The sequence below is a fragment of the Topomyia yanbarensis genome, chromosome 2 (genome assembly GCF_030247195.1).
Source record: "Topomyia yanbarensis strain Yona2022 chromosome 2, ASM3024719v1, whole genome shotgun sequence".
NCBI classification, from domain to species: Eukaryota; Metazoa; Arthropoda; class Insecta; order Diptera; family Culicidae; genus Topomyia; species Topomyia yanbarensis.
This window is the reverse complement of record NC_080671.1, coordinates 71,794,545-71,815,348: the sequence shown is the minus strand read 5'-3', so window position 1 is coordinate 71,815,348 and position 20,804 is coordinate 71,794,545. Positions and strand designations below refer to the sequence as shown.

Genomic DNA, 20,804 nt, shown 5'->3' with positions numbered 1-20,804 from the left:
ATACATATTTAAATGGATGCAACATTACTTGGATTCGCGATTCTAGATCACTAATTACCAACCAAACTAACTTAGACTATGTTGGCCACCTATGACGCTTTTTGATACCTTCAGCGAACTAGCCAAGTTTTGAAGTTAATGTCACACCTATTTACTCTGCGAGTTCTTGACCGTTTTCAACTTGATTTCAAAGGAAAGATACTAGACTCCCATTGACTGCTGTTGGATGTCATTCAGATCTGACTTTTGGTTCCGGTGTTATGCGTTGGTTACTGCGGTCACATATCAATTTCCCATATAGTCTGGTACAATCGTAATGCTTTAGAAGTCAAATCTATCGAAATGGACATCAAATTATTTTGATTTACAGGTTTAGATTGCTGAATACAGTAGATACAGAACACTAGATTAGGATTGTCGCTGGCATCAGTGGTTGGAACATCATTGTTTTGATTCCGGGATATACCTGTCAAATGGGCCAAATAAAAAAAAGCAAAAAAATAATCCTCTATCGTTGTTTCACAGCGACTAATCATTTTTGTTTCTTTTAGCCAGCAAAACAATGACCATTCTTGGTTGATGTATTTTCACTAATTAGAATGTACAAATTGTCTAAATCTGTACTGAATTTTAATGAATTTTCATTTTCTTGTGCGGTATATACAAACTCTTCCATTTCATAACAATAACAGTCGAAAATGTACACCGAGAAAATTCGTTATATTGAATATATTGATTTCACACATATTTTTTTGCAACTTGTAGTAGCACATAAAAATTATCTGTCACGTATAGATATCATGTGAAAACTAATGAAATTATAATAGTATGCCACATAGAAATTTGTTTCATAGCAGATATCACGTAATTTTTCTGCTTGCCTCTCGTTTATTCTGCTGTAAATTTTATGCATTGGACGTTTCCGATCTTGAATGTATAAAAATCACAGCAGAATAAACGAGACTGAATTGAAGAAAGGTAAACTCTGCATTTTACTTATTCGAAGTTCAACTAAACGGTTTGTGGTTACAGCAGGCCATATTTTTCTGCGTGTATCAAAAGTGTGGACCAAAGACTTTTACTAGAGAGACTTTCGATAACTTGACAGATATATACCAAAAGCAAAACAAACATGTTCCGAGGCGAAAACAATGGGAACACCAGCGACAATCCTTATCTAGTGTTCTGTATCTACTCTGAATACCAATCAGATCCATTGAATATATTGGCCACTATCGATATTACCGGAAGTTCGGGCATATTCCAGAACTAAATTCGCATCCGTTCATCGGTGATGATTGATCCAATTTTCACTAAACTAGTGGTATAAAAATGTAATAGATGTTTCTACAATTGTTTTGATCATAACTAGCTACTGAAAAATAGTTTGCATAAATGAGAAAAGCACAATTACACCACTAGGGCAAATAAAAAACTCAATTTCCGACCATTGTGCTTCGGTGATCTTCGAAGTAGGCTTTACCCCTGATGTGAAATATGCTTAATCCAGTAAATCATTATGGGATAGAAAAGTTAAATAATAATAATTACTTCTACAATAAAGGGTTGTACATAAACATTGGGACATTTTTACATCTTTTCGGGAAGCTCTTAAACTGAATTCAACCGCTTATTTACTGCATAAACAAGCATAAAAATGACTGGCAATGCACTTTTCATACTTCACTGTACTTCAATTGGGCTTTTAACTTTAAATTGTGCAGTTTATTTCCAACTAAATGTCGTACAAATTGGATTGAGGTAAAGCTTTTACCAACTTGTTTGGACGACTCATTGTGAAAGAAATGCTTCAATTACCCACCAAAAAGTATGCCACTGAAGAAAAATTATCTGTCACGTGCTAAAGACAAGGTTCGTTAATCACCACACAAATTAACACAAAGGTTTAGTTATTTCAAGCTCAACTAGCTGCTGTATTTTGAAGTAAAATAACGTGATCATAAACATAAGCGAGCGCCAATATATAACCAACAAAAAAAACTCGAATAAACACCAATTTGCTGTCCAGTACTTCACCGTAAATACTTTGCGAATGGAAACTTTATCATTTTGCATGACGATTCTTATTTTTCATTTTCGCACAATTAATTAAGTGGAAACGATTGTTATCACGCTGCCAACATTATTGAAGCTACATCAGCCGATGATAAATACAGCAGCAAATGGAAATTTAAGGGGAAGTTGTTTCTGAGAAGAGTGGTTCAGTACCTCTGATAGTTTGGATTGGCTGAATAAACAACTGATACCAATTGCACCGAAAAAGTGCAATCCTACATATGAGCTACAAACACGTAAATCGTATTTTTTTTGCTGGAGGCTACAAACGAGCAGCAATTTGGGCAGGGTTCTCACTTGTGTGCATTGTTATTGGAGAGCCAGCAACACCTATTTCATGTGTAACGTTCAGGTCGAGTATCTAGATTCAAACACGGTCATGCTCGACGACGCACAGTGGCGGGTCTTCAAACAAAAGTCGGACAAAACCTCAAATGTTACCTAAATTGGCTGAAAATCACAATTTAAGCTAATTTTGAGGTGCTGAGCTCATTTTTGATGTCAAAAGTCGTAAAATATTAAATGCATTTTTGCATACAGTGTCATTGAACCTTTCTTATAACTATGATCCTGTTTTCATGATAGATTTTTCGTTACTGTTCACCAATGTCAGCAATATCATAAAAAATGAAGAACACTACTTTAAATCCATTGTATAACGTGTTAGTTTACTGTAGATTGCTCAACTATTTTACACAAAACACCATGCGCCTCCACATCAGCAACAAAGCTTCAAAATCTCCTTAAAATTTTTTGCGCACCTAGGCGCAGAACGAGACGATGATATTCGAAAAGTAGGGGTTATTTCCCATAGAATGTATACTATATGACCGTTCCGAAATGATTCCGAAATTTGTATAGAATACATTAGTGAAAGAAGTATTTTTGATCTGACCACCTCAAACATATTTAAACTAAAAAGTCATAGTTCTAAGCAAATTTACCAAATGAATTTTATTCACTAACGAAGTTCTTTCGTTCCTCTACACAATGAAACTAGTTGTGCTAAAATTGGACCAAAATCAAAAGAGCAACATGCATTTGAAGTGAACAGAGCAATGGTGGTTTCGGAAATGCAAATCATTAAAAAGTCCGGACTTTGCTACGTTTAAATTCATGTCAAAAATCATGTTCTTATCCAATGATCATAAAATTTTGGATATACATTATTCAATACATGAGAAATTTAGGAAAAATATAAAATATCAATATTTCAAAAATAAATTTTTGAGGTTTTGGCCAGCCTCCAGCCACTGTGCGACGTGTTGCAAGTTATGTATAAAAGGTTTCCGCAATAACACAGCGGCTTCACGGAAAATCTGTAAATGATGTCTTCAGGGATGTTTTATTATAATCCAAGATCTTTATTTTGATAATATAGCTTTACCTTGAGCTTGAGCTTATGCGACCACCCCTGGCTGCTACTTTGTTATCGATCTGCACTAGCTGAGGTTGCACAGGGAATCAGTAGATAATTATGCTTGTGAGTATAGAAACAGCTTTCATTGTGCAACTCCTGGTAGTCATAAACTGTTTTTTTGATCGATAATGGTAATGGTGCCACCCAGGCCCGAACATAGATCGCGGACGAAAGGGGAAGAAAATGTTCGTCCGATACTTGCTTTAGCTAGAGGCCGTATATACTACTGCACACTCCACAAGTATCACGGGAGGACGATATTTGTTAGTAAGTATAGAAGTTGGATTCAACTTCTTCATTACAGAAGCCACAGAGGTGACTACAATCTAGATATCGATCCATCAACTCGTGGACCAGGGACCAACGCACAGTGGTCGGAAACGCCAAAAACGTGAACTTAATTCACTAGAGGCCAAACCATCCAATATATTCACAGGGTGTCTTTGGAGGAATTGTTCGTATAAATATTCCCCACAATCTGATAACAATTGAAATTAGGCATGGCTTACTATGATCGAACTAAAAAAATTAACTTTTTATACTGATGAGATAGAAAGTTGGTGCCTTCAACAAAGTTTTAGGAATGCTTATAGTGAAGAATTTTGTTGAAGAACTTGAGCTTGTAGGAGTAAAGGTTATCGATTTATAGGGCGTTTTCTATGACAACCCCCTTAAATCTAGTTTTCTTAATATAACTTTTTTCATTGTGACTTTTCGTGCAAACTATGTTCTAGACAAATATGTAAGTAACAAAACTACATAGTATTGTAGAAGACTGTACGTAAAAATATTCATTTGTTTCAAAGTTATTGAAGATTTTTACATTTTTTTACACCAACTTCAACTACGTATAAGAAAGAAAGGTGCAAACCAAAATACACGAACAGGCACTTTTTTACTTCTTTAAACTATGCACAATAAAGCTAAGAAGGTTTGGTGCGTGGCACTCTAGAACCCCATGAATAGGGTAAGCTTACTTTATCATGTTTTTTTACTTTTTCCATACAAAAATCAGCAAAAAAAAATTTTTTTAAGTTTTTTTGCCCCAATTTTTGAAATTCTTGGTTCAATGTTCAATTACAAGTATTATTTTCACTTATACCTGAATATTTTAGATTTTATAAACGTAGAAGCAAAAATAAAAAAGTTTTTAATATCATTGGAGATTCCAAACTAATATATATTCAAATAGACATGTCATAATGAATTTAATGCTTACAAAAGAATGCCATACCATTATTTATTAAATTTTACGGAAAAAATCGAAAAAAATTTTGTTGCTGTTTTTTATATGGAAAAAGTCAAAAAACATGATAAAGTAAACTTACCCTATTCATAGGGTTCTAGAGTGCCACGCACCAAACCTTCTTAGCTTTATTGTGCATAGTTTAAAGAAGTAAAAAAGTGCCTGTTCGTGTATTTTGGTTTGCACCTTTCTTTCTTATACGTAGTTGAAGTTGGTGTAAAAAAATGTAAAAATCTTCAATAACTTTGAAAAAAATGAATATTTTTACATACAGTCTTCTACAATACTATGTAGTTTTGTTACTTACACATTTGTCTAGAACATAGTTTGCACGAAAAGTCACAATAAAAAAAGTTATATTAAGAAAACTAGATTTAAGGGGGTTGTCATAGAAAACGCCTTATAAATCGATAACCTTTACTCCTACAAGCTCAAGTTCTTCAACAAAATTCTTCACTATAAGCATTCCTAAAACTTTGTTGAAGACACCAACTTTCTATCTCATCAGTATAAAAAGTTAATTTTTTTAGTTCGATCATAGTAAGCCATGCCTAATTTCAATTGTTATCAGATTGTGGGGAATATTTATACGAACAATTCCTCCAAAGACACCCTGTGAATATATTCGATGGTTTGGCCTCTAGTGAATTAAGTTCACGTTTTTGGCGTTTCCGACCACTGTGCAACGGCTTTACTTCCCTTCCGAAGGAAGACGTGACCACAGATTTTTTCACCTTAGAAAAATCTCAACGACCTCGGTTGGGATTGAACTCAGACCAACTAGAATAAGTGGCGGTCACGCTTACCACTCTACCGCCCGCACCGTCCTTTATTTTGATAATATAGTTGCAGTGAATAAATCCCCTTGAAGTGAGATAATTGCTTCAAGTTTTCAAGTGGTTTTACCACTGTAAAGTGCGAAAACTAGGCATATTTCGGAAATTTTTCTTGACGCAATAAAGAGATGAATCGAGATCTTGTTAGATAGGATTTATAACATAAGTAAAGAATCACTAATAGCATTTTTTGGAAGCGTTCCATTTTTTGGGATATCATTTTTAACATACTAGAGCATATTTTAATCCAATAAATAAAAAATCACTTATTTTTAATTCTCAATAATGTTGTTTGTGGAAGGACGCGTACATTTGTTAACATCACATCTTAAATATCGTAGATAGAGCCTCAGCATGGTCCAAACAGTTGTTTGTCTTGTCAAGATACATACCTTTTCAGAAGAGATCATTGTTCTATCTATTGTGACTTTAAAATTATTGGGAAGTTTTTGATAAAATTATCGAAAGTTTCAAATATTTAAATAATATTTGAACAGAAGAAAAAAGGCAGCTGACTCTAGTTGTAGTTAGACGCGCTATATCAATTCTACAAAAACTTAATCAATTTCAATTGTCTCTCTTTGTCTCCAGCAGAGATGATGATTTTAATAACTTTATAATAACTTTACCGAATATATGAACATCGTAGGTGTGATATTTGAAAAGATATTTAAAAAAAATATTCGTGGGGCATTCTAATTAAAAAGGGGTTTAGCTTCAAAATCATATAACATATGAGCTTAGTGTGTTCATTAAAGACTTACACATAGATTGAACTATATGAAATTGATTTTTGGAGCTAGCGTCAGTCCGGCGCTAGCTTAGTTCGTTAACTAAGTTAGTGTCGGATTATGATCAGAGGAACTCGAAACGGCTCTCCAATAACCAATTTAGTTATAGGGTTCGTGTTCTTTACGCGCTAAAATGGTTTAAAACAATTTTCTCCTTAGTGGAGAAAAAATAGTTTTATACCGCAAATTATTCTCCACCAAGGAGAAATATTGCATAGTGTATATAAAATGGATAAACATTGTATTTTACAAATACTTCAAACAATTTAGACAGTTTGTAATATTTTAGTATTATGTATTGTTTTTTCGTTAAACATGTATTAGAGTTAGAAAGAATTAATAGACATGATTCGTGTGTCCCCCGTATTTGAGCGATTTTTTTGATGCCCAACAGAAGTAATCGACAAAATCCGGTATTATTTGATTGAGTGCGTTGACTATAAATACCGTTTTAAAAAAAGGGAAGGATCACGATAAGATTCGAACTAACTAACATTACAAACACCAACATTCGATACGTACAAACGAAATAACCGTGATTAAATTTTACTTCTAGCTAGGGTTACCAAATGGGCTGAAAGCGAAGTAAGGACATCTTGAATTTTGACCGAGTCTAACAAATTTTACTCATCTTTGACTAAAATGTGTTGGGTTGAGTGGTGTTAAGAAAAGTTTTGCAATATTTTTTTAGAGCAGCGCCTTTTTGTTCTTCTGGGGTCCTAAGAAACTATGCAGAATATTAGGTCGTGGCATCCCGTGTTACAATTGAAATTTATATGGATATTAGTACGAGAAATCCAATTTTTTTGACGTAGGACTACGTCTTTGTTTTCGATATGGTGGTGCACTATTCAAATTCAACAAAAATGGTATGTAACGAAAAGTAGTCCAATTTTAAACGCTTATAATTCAACAATCTCACGGTAAATATTCAAATTTTTTGCACAGATCGCTCAGAAATACTTCTAAGAATAGATTCCAATAGATAAACCCAATGATTTGTAATATCATGGCATTAAAAATTTAAATTATGTATAACATAGTCAAAATACCACGCATTTACACACAGAAGGCTGCGCTTCCCAAGTCTGGCACGACAGATTTTTGTACCTACCTAAAGAACAGATTTGGTCGAACAAGCTCAGTTGCCTGTTGAACGGCAGGCAGAGCAGAGCACTGCGCTACGTGCTTTCACAGCCAGTGTAGCAGACTGATAAGTCCGTTACACTGCTTGTGGAGACACGCTACGCAGTGCAGTTCAACAATTGACTGAACTTGTTCGATCGAACACCATGGTTTCTCTTGTGTCGTGCTCGTTTCAAGCACACATTTCATGTACAATCTCGAAAGCACTAATTCATATCATCACTAGCGTTGGATCATTTTTCTTGGTGCGTATCTTCCATTCGTGTACGGATACGATGTACATAGCTGTTTGATCCGAGCACTGTACACCGTTCGCTTGGGTTTATTGTTTGAGGTGAATGTGTAGGCATATCCAAGTTGTTGCGGTCACATGCGTGTATGAAAGACATCTCTGAGATTTCGTTGCGCAAAGCGAAAACGTTTTTTTATCAACGACGAAAACTTTCTTAGCAACAAATTTACACGAATTGATGGAAAGCGTAATGAAGGTAAATAATACGTTCCATCAATTTATTGATTTGACGAGATTCATTTCCACTCAACCTATCCCAGTTTAATTCTCCTAATACACAGGAACTTCAAAGCCCATTTATGATTGAATACACTGTTACTCAAAAAACCGTCGCAAAAACACATTTAAGTTCATATATTAAATTATTTTCGATTCTTCTATATGTTTTGCTTGCCACATTTGTATGTGTACTTTACTGCCCATAAAAGCATAAGAGTCCCATGTTGAAAAACAGCAAGCCGAGAAAAATGTTGTTCAAGATTAACATTTTCATTGAGCATTATGGGTGGGACAACCATGTTTTGGTATTTTTTTCGATATTTTCTAAACAATCGTATTTGTGCATTGTGATCCAGTTGTGATACAGAATACAATCCAACAGATAACTCGTTTTGGACAAAAATCCATATGGGACTCTTATGCTTTTATGGGTAGTTCAGAAAAATTACAATAACGTCGAAAAGCTTTTACAATTTTTTCTGTCTGCTTTCTTAAGATCTTCTTAAATAAGTTTAATTGAATTGGATTTATAAATAAAATGACTTGATGAGCAAAACGGTTTGGTTCAATATGTACCATTCGATGTTGATTGGTTACACGTGTAGTGAACTGTATAAATAAATATTTTTGATTAATTATTAATCCAAATGTAATAAGAAATGAAATATTTAATTTTTTTTGCAGTCCTACGTCTACAGTTCGTACAATCCCATAGGGCTGTCCATTGTAGTTTTCATTTCCAAAAATCAAAATTTTTTCTTAGGTATAGAACTTATTGATTAAAGTCCATGAAGTAACTAAGAAATTTTCCGACTGTGCTAGAAAGTGATTAAAATTCGATGGGTCGAATTAGAGGGCAGAGTTTTTGAATCATCAATCTGAACATAACAAATCAAAAACTATAACGAAGTGAAAAACTAAAATGGCGAGTAAATTGTTTCATTCGCTTGAGTGAATTTAATCTAATTGATTTCAAATATAACATGGATTGGGATTAAAACTAAGAACATTTGAAGTAAAATTAAGGACGCTTTCCCAAATCATCGAAATTAAGGACATGTCCTTTAAAATAAGGACGGTTGGTAACCCTATTCTAGCGGACTTAGTGAATAAAGAAAATTCTCTCCAAGCGGACGTAAAACCAATCGCTTGAATACGGCTGAAAGTTTCATCGCTATTCGCTCGGCTGAGAGCAGCACACATGCGAGCAGTCTGCTCCAGCTAGCTGGCTGCCACGGAGTGCCGTATTCAATATATACTTATGGTTGCGGTATTCAAATGCAGCGTGCAGTGTAGTGTTTAAATAGAACCCAGCGTTCGAGGAAACAATGAGCTCGTCCGAGCAATGCTTTCTTAAATAGTCAACGCTGACGTCATCCATAGAAGTGTAGCATGCCAGGTACTCAAATATGTCGTCCTAAACTAGGGAAGCGCAACCTTCTGTGTGGAAATTTTGACTATGGTTTACATTATTCAAATTTTCGTAATAACGTAATCAATCTCGTAATAACAAAAATCTACAGTTTTATCACTTTTTCGTTTCTCATCATTTCTTTCGAAATTGGAAAGTGCATTCCAATATCGAAAACAAAAACGTAGTTCTGCGTTAAAAATTAATTGAATCATCTCACTTCTAGGAGGATTAATCACTTAAGTCAAACAGTCCTTACTATTTTTCATAAGGATTCCGAAGACACTATGGACGTTAACTCAGCCGTTTCAACGTTAACAATCAATCCCTATATTTTTCAAAGCTTGCCGATTCAGCAGTCTATCTCCCACAAAGCAAATGCAAAAGGATTGCAAGTGAAGCAAATCAATGATTAGTACGATATTCGGTGCACAAACAGTATTGTATCGTTACCCCCGGCTGGGCAGTGAATTGAGCCAATGCAAGGAATCAAAGGTACTGTGGAATAACACAATTTCGATTGACTTTAAAAAATACTCGTGGTCCACAGTTCCACAGGAGTTGAAACAACTAGCTAAAGTAAAAATGGTGCTTAATCTCGCCGAAGTTCATCCAAGTAAAAAAACAACAATAGATTGATGAAGAAACGCGTACATCTTATGAAAAGGTCGCAATAAAACAAAATAATTGTGATGTTAAAACAAAATTTAAAATGCATCGAAAACTACAACATTTAAGAAATTTTTTGTTAGGAGCATTTTGATTTGAATTTGGCGATAACAATCATATTTAAAAAAATGTATTTTCGACTGCAAATAGTTTGAAATATAAAAATATGTCAATAGTTGTTGTTAGGAAAATTGTTTTATTCTAAGCTTCTTCATGATCCAAATACACTGAAAAACTTTCCTCTTCGTCTTTAAAACGATAAACATTAGATTGTTGACATTTTATAAAGAGGGGAAATGCGAATAACTTTTAAAAAGGACATAATCACATGAATTATTTGTTTTTGCGGGAGCGAAATTCGCATTTTGGATGATTTTTTCAAATGCATTTTGATTTAAAATGATATTTAGAAATATATTCTGTAATAAAAGTACAGTTTTGTATGTCAATTAGCACGAAATTTGAAAACATACATAAAGTTATTGTTAGGAAAACTTTTTTTAATTATAAGTTCTCCATCATGCAATCACATTCAGAATGTTATTTTATCTTTAGGTTTTGTTGACAAAATATAAAAAATTTAAAAAATGGTTTTTTTTTGCAATTTTAATTTTCAACACAAATTTTTGTTTTTGTGAAAAATGATAAAACATTTTTTTCAGTGTATATTTTTTCGCACAGAAGTTTTCATTCGCTGTAACTCATTCTCAGATAGTTTTTCTATTTAAAATATTGCAAGCGAACAAAAAAAATAAAATTAATTCACGCGTAGAATCGTGTAAGCCCTTTTGAAAAGCTGCTCTTGTATTAAAATATAGCAATTGGCAGAGAAAATCATAGAGATTCACAAACCGAACACAGCTACAAAGTTTCATTGAATCGACGATTGTCTTATTTAAAAATGAATTCAGAAAAAAATAGATTAGCCAAATAAAATGCCAGAGAAAAATGATGAATTAAAAAAATTGGCTGTTCTCATGGTAAAGTCTGTCTTTGTCGTGAGACATGTTGGTAGACTTGAGCGATTCGTAGTAACTTTGCTTAAGCTCGATTCCTGCCAGCAGAAGACAAAAGATTAGTACATTAGTAGATTTGAAGTCTGTTTCTAATGATCTTGCCACTTCTAGTTTACCGATGTGTATATTTCATATCCTTGCTCTCACTTTAGTACTATGGCTCTGAAATTTTCATAACATTCCCTGCTTAATAATCTGAAGCTAATTAAATATCGTTAAAAAATAAAAAATTAAAAATAATAGTTTTGCGAAAATCATAGTGTAATTCAAAAAATTGATTCGAATTGATATTTTTTCTTCTTTATAGCATGAGTCGTTCTCTAACGGATGATTGACCTGATAATTATGTTCATTTATCAAGGATAACTTTCGATTTACGGTAAAATACGTAGACTTTCGCGACGAACGATTTTCATACCTTTTTCATTTTAATATATAGATCATCTAATAAAATTAATTGTATCGGAAGGTATGTAGGCTTGAACTTTAATAATCTCCATTATCACCAAAAATATCGTACTAAGAAAACGTATTTTTGCTATGAAGTCAAAATTCAAGTATGATGACTTTCACTAGAGACAATAACAAACATTTTGATAAGGATAAGTAAATATTTTCGGATTTATTTGTTTTTTGTTTATTTCGATCATAAATTCGACAAAAATACAAATAAGAATATATCGTTTCTTGTGCTCAATAAAATGCATGTCAAAGAATGCGGAGTTGTAAAGCATTCAGAGCAATTATATTCAAGGTTTTCGTAATGATGGGGTAGAATCAAGGATATTTTATTTAAAACCACATATAGTAATTAGAATATGTTTTTTGCCGTCTAAGATTTAAACTTCAATGGCACTTCCCCGAAGGTTTTAATTTAACTCATACCACATGTTAAATCTCCTCTTAGATTTCAGGTGTCATGAAGAAGAGAAGAGATGAGCATTGTCTGCTTTATCTTTTCTTATACGACTAAGAGTAAAAAACTAATTTGAACAATATATTTACACAAACGAAACCTTTTTTGGTTGCTACATTTTTCTAGTGTGTAAGGCGTTGCCAGTTTGATGCAGTTTGGCCGCATAATCGAGACCGAGCGCTCTTAGGCCACTGGACGATAAGTGGCGGCCCCTCGTAAGCAAACCTGTAATCCACTCTTAAAAGCTATGAATTAGGCTAGGTTCGATTGAGTGGGGCAACGTCGGACAGCACATAAATAAAAGGGATGTGGCGTAACCACATTAAGTGGTATTGTTTTTGCCTTTCTCAATACAAAAGGTATTGCAATTGCTCTGAAAACCGACTGTTTAACGGAGGCCCGGAAGGCCGAGTGACATATACCATTCGATTCAGTTCATCTAGTTCGGCAAATGTCTGCGCGTGTGTATGTATGTGTGTATGTATGTATGTGTGTATGTGCGTCTGTGTGTGTATGTGAACAAAAATGTCACTAATTTTTCTAAGAAAAAGCCGAACCGATTTTGACAAACTTAGTCTCAAATGAAAGGTGCAACGTTCTCATAGGCTGCTATTGAATTTCTAATGGATCCGGCTTCCGGTTCCGAAATTACAGGGTGATGAGTACGAACACGCAGAAAATATCGATTTTAATAAATTCTGCAATTAATGTATAAAGGTGAAAATTTTTCCAAAACGTGACCACAACTGCTTCGATTTGTAGTATTAGGTAAAAATTTAGCTAAAATGTCTCTCAAACAACTTAAATTTGCAGTTCTAGGTCACCGACGGCCAACCAAACTTTCGTTGACTACATTGACCACCATAGACGGTTTCGGAAGTGCCCGGGAAAAACGGCCATCTTTCAAAATTAACGAACTCACATCAGTTTCCCGGAAATGGTTGAGGCGATTTTCACAAAATTAGTCCCAAATAATAGCAATAATATCCCCACAGATGTCTATAAAATTTCGTACGGATCGCTTATATGGTTAAGGAAATATGCACTAAACCTTCCGGTCACATACAAAATTCCCATATAAACCGGAGCTCAAAAAAAAATTTCAAAGGGGTGACCCCATGAAATTTCAGAAATCGAATTCGTATTTTTGATGCCAAACATCTTTAAAATGCATGAAACGTCGAGATTTTATGTTATCTCTAATTTTTTTTTTATAAAAATCGACTTTTTGGGACTTAGCCGATTTCGCACCTTTTTTCAATTTAATATTACCGTGGCTGTTTTTTTCTTTTGCAAAATTTTAGAACTCGAATCTTGTATATAGTTGTCAAGTCATGTATAATAAAATTGTAATGTACACATTTGAAAGTTTTTAATAAATATAAGCAACTAAAAAATTCTCGATTGAGAAAGGCACAATTGCACTGCTAGGTGGAATAAAACAGGTTTTTCCATTGGTTTCATGAAATAAGTTACACTTATTGGGCCGGACATAGTGTAGTTGGTAAATCGATAGCTCTGTATGCAGCTCACCCGGGATAGATTCCCAACCCCACACATATTTTTTCCAACCCGAGAAAACAGGCGAATGACCCAAAAATTTAAGACCTTCACAATCAAAATAAAAAAAAGTTGCTCTTATTCTTCAAAAATACTGAACAATGTTTGATTTGCGACAAATAAGATCTTTGTTCATTAACCCTAGAAGGTTGCACTTGCGTTTTCCACCCTAGAACGTTGCACTGGGGTATAAATGTACCCCACGCTTTGATCGCAATTTTCGCAGGTAAAAATGCAAACAAAAGAAACGTGTGGTACGTCATTTTCTTCGTTTTTTTAATTACGAAAACAGCTGTGTAAATGAAAGTATGGAATGTAGTGAATCACTGATACATAAATTGGTTTGAACAAAAAAAGAGTGAAACAACCGCGGTTTTGACTTTTTTTCACAAAAATTACTATAACTTTACGAACTTTCAATCTAAAAAAAGTTAAAAATATGGTCTAAAACGGTATAAAATGTAATTTCGATATTTTTGAAAAAGTGCAATTATTTGGAAGAGTGAAAGTTTAAAAATCGGGATTGGAAAATACCACGAAAAGGGGTGGAAATTGAAATGAAAAAAATATTTCTGACCAGTAATACATTGGTAACACGCAACGTTACTGTTACAGTAGTTACTGTGCGCAAATTATACTTCCGAGCCATTGTTTTGAAGAACTATAAAAAGTAAAAATTACAACAATAAAAATCACTCAAAATCAGAACGATTTTTTCTACTTCAAAATTAAGTTAAATTAATTTAACAAATGATTAAAAACGATTTTATAATACTAATTGTTACTAACGTAGTAAAACAACCAGTATTTAAACTTGTATTGTTACGAGTCACATTTCCACTGACAACACAAAACCTGACGAAACGCTAACGGAAACCGTACACTGGGTACAAATATACCCCACGCCAACTTTGACACCTGCTTCCACGAAGGCCATAAGCAAACTGGCTATACCACCTTTTCCTACTCTAACTAGGAACTCAAAATTGAATTATGGTTAGGGTCCCAAGTCATGCCGAATTCTCGTCTTCACACGGTGCTAAAGAAGGCGTGGGGTACATTTGTACCCCAGTGCAACGTTCTAAGGTTAAAATATGCAGCAAAAAGATGATATGCTAAAAATATTTTTTTAGTTTTCAGTCATAATTCCAAAAAGGAAAAAAATAATGAAAAATAAACTTTCTTTGAAAACTGCATATTCTGTAAAACCTTATTTTAAATTTAAATGTAAATTAACTTTGAGCGTACTTTGTGAAAATATTAGCGATTGGTTTTGACCTTTCATTTATTCGGCCTTTTCAACCTTTTGTCCACTCGACCATTTTGTTCTTTCGACCTTTTGTATTTTCGACCATTTGTCTTTCAACTTTCACTCGTTCGACTGTTTGCCATTGATTCATCTTTGATGTATTACATTCCTGCAAGAACAGGTTGATATTGCTTTGTAGACAACGATACTCATTCTCCTCCAAAGTGAAATCACATTATCAAAAAATTTTAATAGGAAATTAGAATCTATGTCAAAACCAAAATATTGATTATATAATTGTATTTATATATTTTATTTCGATAACACTGATTCTGGTATTTCATAAGTGCAAGCTCAGTATTATTTATAGTGTTTCTTAAACGCATTCTTACCTTTTACAAATATGACGGAGTTTTTATCCTGTGAATTGGTTCAGGTTCACTGCAACACACTACAAATATTTATCGCTTCACCTGAGAAGCCGTTCGCTCTGTTTTTTTTTCCATTAAACATGAATCATAGCTTATTCCAATAATAATTTTACCAGTGCACACTTATAAAACCAACAATTTGTTGCGCTAGAATTGCACCACTTTTAATGCAGCGGCCTGTGCACTTAATTTTCACAAAACATATCCCGGAGCCTCGATTTACCACCATCCGGAAAGTCGAAACTCATTATTTATATAGTTCTCTCGATCGTTCGTTTTAATATAACTTTTTTAATTAATTGCTTCCACTTTTTCTTCCCAAGCTGCTCGGCTTGCACTAGCGCTGCTACATCAACACTTCACCGTTTCATGATGGATTATATCTTTCGCACTTCTCCACCACCCCACTGCGAGTATTCCACACTGCAAACTAGCCTGCTGATCGGTAGTGCTTTTGGATTAAATTGATGACATTTCATCTACTGCCTGCGCTTTCTATTATGTAATGCTTACCCTCCCCCCACTGCAGCACATAAATTCTGCCGCGCGGTACGGAAAAGTGCTTATATTATCGGCAAACTTTCGCACTTCATGGGCCCCTTACTCCAGGAAAAGGTTTCTTAGGATCCCGAAAATCACTCAACTGGGAGCAACTAATCTTTACCTAAACACACGTTCTAATGTTTATAGATCGGGACGACACGGCACCCCGGGCCGGATCCTAATTTGGGTCCATTTTTTCCCTCAAAATCATCCCTTATTTAGCACATGCTCAACAGCAAACACAACACTCAGAAAGCAAATACCTTTACAATCGAATTCTCTGTGATGTATGTTTAGCCATTACACATAACTTCATGGCAGGTCGGTCTGAATCCGGTCGGACCACCGGTCTGTATCTGCAAGCCTCCTTGAACCGCACACACGGTTTCACAGAAAATGCTATACTACGGAAGCTGACATCCGACAGACTCGTTTACTTATTCATTAGCCTTGCTCCGGCAGGAACCGAAGAATACGTACATGTTTCTATGTGGTAGATTGGGGTTTACTGTGCCGTGGCATGCATCTTTAACGCCTTCCGTATATCTTAGCACTCGAAGAAGCATTCCAGCACACTACACACTGGAAAGCTTTCAAATCGGTGAGATACTTTCGAGCTTATTGCTTCCACCTTTTCAGCTCCTCGAGAAACTATCTTCAACACACATGCACTTTTAGCCCGAAAATTCTCCAAAACGTACATATCTGAGCAGAGTGAATTAAAAACTCGATTCGAATCGCTCTCGGTTAGAATAAAAAATTAGCACGCGACACGAGCATCCTGAAGCATATCCGCCACTTTTCCGGTCGACCCCTATAACGGACTGACCTACGAAAATTCCACCGTCGTTGCCACCGTCACCTGTTCCGCCTGCACTATACAGAAGAGCACACACAGAGTACAGGACTAACCGGCTAATTACAGCTAGAAAATCTGCCTCCAACAACGAACAGCGAAAACAACCGCCAGCAGCGGACACCCGAATAGTACTGAAGTTAATTTTTCACAACACTCGAGGTCGAGATTTCTCACCATTTGCATCCTTGTACAGCTGGTTGGTTGGTGCTGGTGCCTACCGGTGTTGCCTGTGGACCCGATGTTACGCCACCCCACCAGCGAAGAGCGGGCGAATTTTCCCGAGTCACAACCGAAGCACCACGATGCGGCAGTTTATGGTGTTGGGTTTTTCCTCCTCGCTTCGAGCCGCATATTGGGGAGGTACTAGAATGGCCGAAGCAAAATCACATGTCGCTGCTGCTGCTGCTGATGCCGTTGGGTGGTAACTCATTTCGGGTTGAGGTGTTTACCAAACGAAGGGAACCAGGAAGCCGGTTGCTGTCTGGTTGGTTTGTTTTGGCTGGCGCTCAGAGAGCGGTGTTTGTGTGGGTGGAAATGAGTGGCATAACTTTCGGTTGGATAACACTGGTCTTCAATTTGGTAGTGTTATTTGTATTCATGGATTAAGTCGATCAAAAAAGGAAGTAGGGTAAAGAATCTGCTATGGACCGATTAGGGAGGAAGCTACTTCATTAACTGGGCGGCTAACAATCGATGGAAAACGTATATATTCCAGTGGCATAACCAGGGGGGTTCTGGGGTTAAACTGCCGTTGCCTACCAAACTAAAATTAATTGGATTGAAAAAAAATTAATTGATGCTGACGAATTTAATTAAATTCACTACAAAATATTTTTGGCAAAATATTCTCTGATCACTACATTGAGAACCGTGTTTAAATCGTCATGTGGACTTTTGGAAAATTGTGGGAGGGGAATCTTGTAACTTATCTCTTAGTCGAATTCCCATAGTTGTTAAATTACTTCAATGTAGAATAAAATAACTGTCTGAATTATGATGAGCTCATTTTTGAAAAGATGCTCCAAAATTTAGATTAGAGACAATTTTTTGAATGGGAAGCTATGTTTGAATAGGTTGATTGTCTATAAAACATAAACTTGCTCACTGAAAATTTCAACATTTGCTGAAAATACAATATAGTTAATAACAAGAATAACATTTCGGAAACTAGTTGGAAGTTGATGATAAACGACGTTTACAGTTTGTCTCTAGCAGGTCAGGATCGGTTTTTTAAGAGCATTTGATTTTTGTTGTATTATCAATTATAATCAATTAAGCATCTAAGCAGGATTGGAATTAATAAATATTTCAAGTTAGTGGCTATTATTAGTGTATGTTTGAGTGCTGAATTGAATGGCGTACTAAAATTTCGTGTATTAGGTACTAGGACTCGTTGTGAAGTTGTGAGCTTGAATAATGAAGAAAAGTAAAATCAATGCTCGATAAATTTTTAACAGTCACGATCACATTCATTCGAGTCTGCTAAATTAGATGTAAGTAACATTGAAGAATTTCAATTCGTAAAACCGCTCATTTACTGATAAAATGATTTTGGCGGTTTATCTTTCTAGAAGTAATTTGCTTGAAGAGTAAATTCTCTATCAAATTTACTCTTCAAGCAAATTTCGGATCAAGACATAATGTCTTCAGCAAAGTTTTCGAAAATGCTATTTCAAACAACTTTGTCAAAGACATGAATATCCCAAATATTCAGAGTATCGAAATACAATAGTAGAAATCCTTAACAACAAGTTATTCTGAAATTCCTGTATTTGATAAATCTCTTCTGCGGTTAATAAACAATAAATTCACATTGCATTCAAGGTATGAGTCTCTGAAGCTTACAAAAAATGATATATTTAAGAGAACTGACATTAAACAAAATTCCCAAATATTATAAGGACTAGGGGTTTGCCCAGAAACATAAAGAGTGTTTCCGTTTTTTGGAGCTAGTATCAATTCGGCGCCAGGTTTGCCCTGTCACTAAGTTAGTGTCGGATTCTGATGATATAAAGTCGAAACGCAAGTTTCATAACTAAGTTGGTTATAGGTTTTGTATCTTCAACCCGCAATGATTGTTTTAAACAATTTTGTCTGTAGTGCAGAAAAAATAGTTTTCATCTAAATTTTCTTCACTACGGAGAAATATAGCATGTTCGTTTATATCTCGATATGCTGCATTCATGTAGCCTTAATATTTTCAACAAAATTGTTTAAAATGACATTAGCAACAACTTTGCTGAAGGCACCATGTCTCTTAATATTTTTGAAGAGTTAATTCTCCACAATTACCTCATTGAGAATTAATCACTAAAATATATCGAAGCATGCGCTGTTTTATGATGAAAAACTTCTCGAAGTTGACAAAACGTCAAAGTGAGGGATTTGCTAAATTAGATGATCTTCAACGTTGAAAATTTTTTCGTTCATTTATCCCACTTTAAAAGATCGCAATCTTTGAATTCATTCATTTACAAATTATACAAGAAAATAATCTATAGAAGTTTAAAAACTGTTCCATGTTGATTCTCCTTGTTTGTATTCTAGAATGACATCTGTTAGTCTACTTATGTATCTGAGTTTTAAATATTTTATCAAACTCATTAAATTTCAGCATTTTTCGAAAAAAAATGCCATTTTAATTAATCACCCGCTCCCCTACACCAATTTTCTGGCTACGCCACTGATACGTTAGCATCAGAAAAGTTTGGTGCCGGGATAAATAGATCTGATTTTAAGTTAATTTCTAGGAAATATTTATTTCCGTCTGTTTATCTGACACAGCACAATGCATTATTCCAAAAATTCTTTTTTATATGTTTTAAATTTCATGTTTTATGATTCTTAAAATCTGGAATTAGATTTTCAATTTTAAATAATTTTACAGCGAAATGGACCATTATGAAAACGTCAGAGAAACTCGATTGACACCCTTCGATCCAAGTCTGGCCGTACCAACCAGTAACGCTGGTGACGTCGTGTAAACTGTCGAATACGAATCGCCAACTGCCATAGCTTAATTTAATACATGTAATAAATTACACAAAACTACGGTTGCAGGGATCGTTCTCGATAAAAAATTAGAAATTTTGGATAAGTTCGACGGGCAAGGTTAATTGAAACTTGCGTCATTAATCTTTTTGTTTTCTTATGAGTTAGTCACCGATTTATTCTACTTTCCGATTAACCCATTATTGCCCAACCTACTATATATAGTAGGTGCTAAGAATAACTCCTATTACTCAATTAATAACGCAGAACAGGCATTATCAACGAGTTTATATTGTTCATATACTCTTGCAGAATATGTTTAGAGAAGTTAGAGTGGTTAAACCGGTGTTTATGTTTTGTTTTTAATCAATTTTCACTTAAGGGGTTACACATTTTTGTTAGGATGAAAAAAATCGAATTTTTGTAAATTAGATATTCTGAAACTACATACGCTGAGGAAAATTTTCTCAAAGTTTCATTGAGATCGGAATACTAAAACTTAAGTTACAGCTATACATAGACCGCTACCCATTCACCACTTGTAGACGGTACGTAGTGTTTGATACGCTAGACCGTTGACTCGCTGCACCGACAGTAAAACTCGATTATCTCGGAGTTGTATTTTGTTAAAAAGTTCATCCGCGGCGATCACGATATCTCAGGAACCGATTAACCGATCAATCTTAAATTTTCACTAGTTGTTACTTATATCAGCTACTTTGAGTACAAAAATAATTTTACTGGAATGACCACATCATTTTTCTTCGATCGGAAAACACAATTTGTGATGCGCGTTAAAAATAAGTTGGGCAATAATGGGTTAAGATATCGTCAATTTATAAATTTCTTGGAACATTACAAATTCGACGTTCAATATTAGTAAACAGACAGTACAGGTACTGGATGCGCATATTTCTACTTCAGGTCCGAGTGATTAAAAATCTTCTAGATCTTTGGTTAATGCTCCATATTAACACGTCGGGTTTCGATCGGGTTTCTCAAATTATAAATTTTCTGGTTCGTGTCGGGTTAGGGTTTTCAAATTTTGAAATTTTTGAGTTCAGATCGGGTTCGGGTTTGACAGAATTTTCATTCTCGGGTTCGGGTCGGGCTTGGGTTTTTCAAATTTAAAA

At 34.8% G+C, this 20,804-nt stretch overlaps 1 protein-coding gene across 1 annotated transcript in view; it reads right to left on the bottom strand.

Moving 5' to 3' along the window:
• LOC131678423 (uncharacterized) overlaps window positions 1-16,780 on the bottom strand; it is a 444,679-nt gene extending 427,899 nt beyond the window's left edge. Inside the window, exon 1 of the mRNA XM_058958574.1 lies at window positions 15,240-16,780. The gene's annotated coding sequence lies outside the window, so the exon portion shown is untranslated. The remainder of the gene's footprint in view (window positions 1-15,239) is intronic.
• Between the last annotated feature and the right edge of the window lie 4,024 nt (window positions 16,781-20,804).